Source organism: Penaeus monodon, chromosome 43 (assembly GCF_015228065.2).
Source record: "Penaeus monodon isolate SGIC_2016 chromosome 43, NSTDA_Pmon_1, whole genome shotgun sequence".
Taxonomy (NCBI): domain Eukaryota; kingdom Metazoa; phylum Arthropoda; class Malacostraca; order Decapoda; family Penaeidae; genus Penaeus; species Penaeus monodon.
In genome coordinates, this window is record NC_051428.1 from 19200888 (window position 1) to 19205887 (window position 5000).

Here is a 5000-nt window from a genome sequence, read left to right on the forward strand (position 1 = left end):
AATGAATTTATTTTCGTAAAGGAATAATTTCCAAGGTAAATGGGTTCATAAATACAACAAAGGCAACAAAAACAACAAAAAAAAGACAAGAACATAGATAAACACAGAAGAACAACAGATAAATATTGATAATAGACATACCCCGTTTTCTTTCGGTTTTACGCACGTTATCCATTTTCTTCCGAGCGATTTTGTTTTAAATATATGCTGTTTAAACAATCTTTTGCTAATTAATTTCCCAGTAAAAGTGTATATATAATAATAGCAATAATAGTAGTAATGATAATGGTAATAATGATAAGAATGATAATGATAATAATAATAATAGTGATAATGATGATGTCAACAGTAATAACAATAAAAAAATAATGATAATAGTAATACTAATACTATTACTACTACTACTACTACTACTACTACTACTACTACTACTACTACTACTAATATCAATAACAGCAAACTAATAATTCTTGCGCACACACGAAGAAGAAGAGGAAGAAGAAGAAGAAGAAAAAAACACGAAAAATAAATATTGCATTCTCTTTTTTTTCGTTAAACCGAATTTCCCTAACCGAATTTTCGATCGTTGACCGTTGAGGAAAACTTTCCATAAATCGTGTTCCCAAACGATAAAGAAAATATTTAAGTCGGTGTTTGGGGGGAGGGGGGAGTTAGAGGGGGGTAGTTAGAGGGGAGGGGTGTGGGGGGAGGGGGTTGGGTAGGGGTGTATGGGGGGGTGAGGGGATGGGAGGGGGAGGGGTGTGTGTGGGTGGGGGTGAGGGGATGAGGGGAGGGAGGGGGTAAGGAAGGGGAGGGGGTAGGGGTATGCGTAGGCGGAGGTGTGGATGGGGGTATGGGAGGGTGGGGGAGGGGTAAGGGAAGGAGTGGTGGGGGGATGGGAAAGGGAGGGGTAGGGGGAAGGGGTATGTAGGGGAATCTGATAGAGAGGGGGGGAGGGGAGAGGAAATATATCGAAATGTAAATGGAAGGATATGTGGCTTTGGGTACGTAGGGGGGGAGGGGTAGGTGGAGAGAGAGAACGTGGGGGGGGGGAGGAGGGGAAAGGAGGGGATACGTGGGCGTGCATTGAGGGTCTTCTTCCTCGGCCGCCCATCTCTCCTCAGAGCGAGAAGCTTATCGTGGGAAAAAGGATATGAATTGTAACAATCTGGGGTTTAACAGCCTTTTCGTGGGCAGCGGCGCCGGTCGCTTTGTGCGCTCTTGTCCGCATTTCGCATTTTGCTCATTTTCCCACCCACACCCCGCCCCCCTCTCTCTCTTTCCCTTTCTCTCTCTCTCTCTCTTTCCCTTTCTCTATCTCCCTCTCTCTTTCCTTTTCTTACCCTCTCTCTCCCTCTCTTTCCCTTTCTCTTTCGCTCTGTCTTTCCCTCTCTCTGTCTCTGTCTGTCTGTCTCTCTCTCTCTCTCTCTCTCTCTCTCTCTCTCTGTCCCATTCCCACACCCTCTTTCTTTCTCTCTTCCTCCCCTTTCTCTCCCTTTCGCGCCCATTTCTTGCCCTTTCTTCTCATCCACCTACACCTCCCACGCTCCTTCTGTTAAGGTTGGGCAAATGAAAGGAAAAGGTAACATGTGTGAGGAAAGAAGGGAAGGAGGGAGGGAAGGAGGGGGGAGAGTGGGACGGAGGTAGGGAAGGAGGGGGGGAGAGGGGGAGGGAGGGAGGTAGGGAGGGAGGAAGGTAGGGAGATGGGGGGGAGGGGTACGGACAATGGGTATAGTAGGGTGGGGTGGGGGGGGGAGGGTATCAGGTGGGACTGGTCAAGGGAGAAAAGTGTTCAGATGCAAAGACTAGTTTGATAAACACGTAGATATAGATTATAGTTGCGATCTATTTTTGTGCTGTTTTTCGTTTCTTTTTTCTTCTTCTTCTCCGTCTTTAACGAAAGAGAGGAATGAATGAAAATACTCTTTTTTTCATCTTCCTTCTCTTCCTCCTCTCCCCTCTTCCTTCCTCCTCCTCTTCCTTCCTCCCCCCCTCTTCTTTCCTCCTCCTCTTCTTGCTCCTCCTCCTCCTCCTCCTCCTCCTCCTCCTCCTCCTCCTCCTCCTCTCCTCCTCCTCCTCTTCCTCTTCCTCTTCCTCTTCCTCTTCCTCTTCCTCCTCCTCCCCCAGCTCCAGCTCCCCCTCCTCCTTAACCTCCCCCTCCAACACCCCTCCCCCCACCCTTCCCCCCCTCCCCAACTTCTCACGAATGTCGAAAATGACTACCGTAACCTCCCCCCCTCCTCCCCCTATCCCCCCTTCCTGCCTCCTTTCCGCCTTTCCCCCCTCCCCCCTCCCCCCTCCCCCCCCCTTTACCGGTCACCTAAAGGGACATTCGTTCTCGTATTTTCCCCGAAGCCGCTTTCAAATTTTACGTGAGAGCTTGCTGTTGTTCGAGAGAAAGACGGAAGGAGAGAGAAAGAGAGAGAGAGAAAGAGAGAGAAAGAAAGAGAGAGAGATAGATAGACAGAGAGAGAGAGAGAGAGAGAGAAAGAGAAAGACAGAGAGAAAAAAGACAAGAGACAGAGACAGAGGCCGAGAGAGAAAGACGAAACGACACACAAGAGAGCCAGCGAGAAAGAACGGGAGAAAGAGAGAGAGAGAAAGAGAGAGAAGAGCGAGTAATTCGCTCTATCTTCCCCTTTTCGGACGTTCGTTGACCGGCAGCCGGATTAGGACAGCGCCGGCGTCCAATTCCCCCGAAGATTGTGATCCGTAACGGACTCGCTGGTCGGTGATGGTGATTGGGTGATTAGGTTGTGGTGGTGATTAGGCTGCGGTGGTGATTAGGTTGTGGTGTTTATGGGAGGGAGGGAGGGAGGGAGGACGAGAGAGAGAGAGAGAGAGAGAGAGAGAGAGAGAGAGAGAGAGAGAGAGAGAGAGAGAGAGAGAGAGAGAGAGAGAAAGCAAGCAGCACCAGAAGATGAAGAAGAATAAGAACAAGAATAAAGACAGAGAGAAGAGGAAGAGATAATAATGGAATAACACGCAACCCCTCCCCCCCCCCCCAAAAAAAAAAGGACAAAAAAAAAAAAGGAATAACTACACGCGAAATAAATCTATTTTACTTCAGTTTCCTCAAAATAGAAAAAAAAAACTTCTTTTGGTAAAACAGATGCCAAAAAGTAACAAAATTAACATTTACACTTATTGGCCAAAAAAGAAAATAAGCAAATCAAACGACAAAATTATTTTCTTTTTTATCTTTCAATGAAAATGAAAATAATAATAATACACAGAATCACTCAGCTGTGAGAAGCCGATGAACAATTGAACAAATCTTCAACTAATTCTTAAGTATTGAAGAATGTTTCAACGGCGGTGAACATTTGGCAAGTTAAGATAATTTTTTTTTCTTTTTTTTTTTCTTTTTTTTTCCTTTTTTAATCCACTCGGCTTATGAAAACTTTTGTGAGTGTCGAGTCGGTGTTTATCAAGTGTTTATGAACGTTCACCGCTTTCTCTTCCTCTATCCCTATCTCTTTATCTCTCTGTCAGTCTGTCTGTCTCTGTCTCTGTCTCTATCTCTCTGTCTCTCTCCCTCTCTCTCCCTCTCCCTCTCTCCAAAACCTTTCAATTATCGAACCCCCAACCAAGACGGCACCCTCCCCTCCCCCCTTTCCCTCCCCCCACTCCCTTCGAGTATTTTAATAATTTCCCCAAGAATCACACGTGGATCAGGTTTGCGCCGCGAAATGGGTGTAAATCACAAGACACGCCGGGACGGACACGAACGCCGGCCAAATCGTAATCAGCTTTTGCCTTTTTGGACACACTAACGAGTCGGCGCCGGCCATTGTGCACGGGAGGCTGCGCCGCTGCGTGTTCGTATATTAATGGATGTAAATAGGAACGTTTACGCGTCTGTTCGTTTGTAAACACGCTGACAGACAGATACGTACCTACATGCAGATACACGTAAACGCACGCACACGCACACGCACACACACACACACACACACACACACACACACACACACACACACACACACACACACACACACACACACACACACACACACACACAAACTAACCACCCACCCCCACCCCCTCACACACACACATACATCGCTTATAAGCATATGTGTGTATAGCTATACATATGCGGTATATTTACACCCACGCGCACCTCGATTATTCTCATAAGCAAAACGCCTGAGGGACACGACCGCGCCGAACGCCCGCTTGCCCGAAGGTGTGCTAAAGGGTCGCCTGCGGGAGTAAAAAAGACAGAAAGAAAGAAAGAAAGGAAGAATCAGAGAGAGAGAGAGAGAGAGAGAGAGAGAGAGAGAGAGAGAGAGAGAGAGAGAGAGAGAGAGAGAGAGAGAGAGAGAGAGAGAGAGAGGAGAGAGAGAGAGAGAGAGAGAGAGAAGAGCGAGAAAGAGTTTAAAGTTTGGTTTGGATTCCATTTGATACAATGGATATTCTTGGTGTGAGAGAGAGAGAGAGCGAGAAAGAAAGAAAAAGAGAAAGAGAGAAAAAGAGAAAGAAAGAAAAAGGGAAAGAAAGAAAAAGAGAACGAAGGATAGAGAAAGAGAGAAAGAAAGAGAAAGCGAAAGAGAGAAAGAAAGAGAAAGAGAAATAAAAAATAGACCCATCGTCAAAGTGCTGAGGAGCCTCGTCGCGGCGGTGACTTCGCAACACCGTTTAGCTTCTTCAGCGTCACACTCCGTATCCATCCGCGCGTAGGACTTCCCTTAACACGAGCGTAACACTTCGCCAGGTCTTTCGGGGACGATATCGTAACTCTCCTGTCCGCCTTCTGTAAGCCTTTCAATTAACGCTTTCAGTCAAATTCTCGTAACAGTGTTTAAGAGTTGTTGTTTTTTTTCGCAGTAAAAAAAAAAATCGGTTTGGTTTCCGTAACGTATGACCTGCGAAACTTCCTCAAGAGATTTCGTATGTTCAGTAAAAGTTTCACGTGATCTGTGAACATTCTTTAGCATCGCGACACTTCCGTCTGACCCGCAAAACTTCCCTGACACTCCAGTCTGAGCCAACAC

At 46.4% G+C, this 5000-nt stretch overlaps 1 protein-coding gene across 2 annotated transcripts in view; it reads right to left on the reverse strand.

The window, feature by feature from the left end:
• LOC119568369 (nuclear receptor subfamily 2 group F member 1-A-like) overlaps positions 1 to 5000 on the reverse strand; it is a 30801-nt gene that overhangs the window by 14938 nt on the left and 10863 nt on the right. The window lies entirely within an intron of this gene.